The sequence below is a fragment of the Buceros rhinoceros genome, unplaced genomic scaffold, assembly GCF_000710305.1.
Source record: "Buceros rhinoceros silvestris isolate BGI_N320 unplaced genomic scaffold, ASM71030v1 scaffold16536, whole genome shotgun sequence".
NCBI lineage: Eukaryota > Metazoa > Chordata > Aves > Bucerotiformes > Bucerotidae > Buceros > Buceros rhinoceros.
In genome coordinates, this window is record NW_010418240.1 from 3,459 (window position 1) to 4,213 (window position 755).

Here is a 755-nt window from a genome sequence, read left to right on the forward strand (position 1 = left end):
TAAATGAAATGTTTAATTAGCACGTTGCTTTTGCAGCAGTGCTGGCACATCGTCCTGGCGAAACCCCGAGCAGGACTGGCCCCGTTAACACCATCACACCTAGAAAAGCCTCTTTCCTCCCGGGCCAAACCAGCAATATCGATATTATACCTCGATGTGAACTAAACCTCTGACTTTCTCCCTCCCTTCAGTTTTTGCAATGTATCTCTGTGATTTTTTTAAATTTCATTTTAATGGTACCTTTTCCGCCTTTAACACGTTAGGGAAAATATTGTACAGCGAGAAGAGCTTTTTATGGATTTGAAGGATGACCGTGGCATCGCTTCACCGGTTAACACAGAAACAGAGTGTGTAGCGACTTAATACAGGATGAAACCCCCGAGTCCGAGCCTGGTTTGTTCCGTCTAAAGCGCTTTGCGGGTGGGAACGGGCTGGGAGCGACGGGGCGGCGGAGCAAACCTGCCCAAATGGCAGCGGAGCAGAGTCCCACGGAGAAATGCAGTGCGGGAGGCTCCGCACCGAACTGCTGGAGGATCGGGGGGCTGTCGTAGGGTTTCTCCAGCCCTTGGAGGGGATTTATCCCCGGGCACCGCGGCCGGCGGGCTTCACCCTCCGGATATTGCCCTTCCGGCGGGAAAAACTCAGCTCTAGGAAAAAAAAACTTTTTAACCTTGTTTTAGACCTGTTGAATTTTCAAACCTGATGGTCATCAGGTTATTGTGCTGAGCTTTCGGCATCCCCGCGGTCATCCCCGG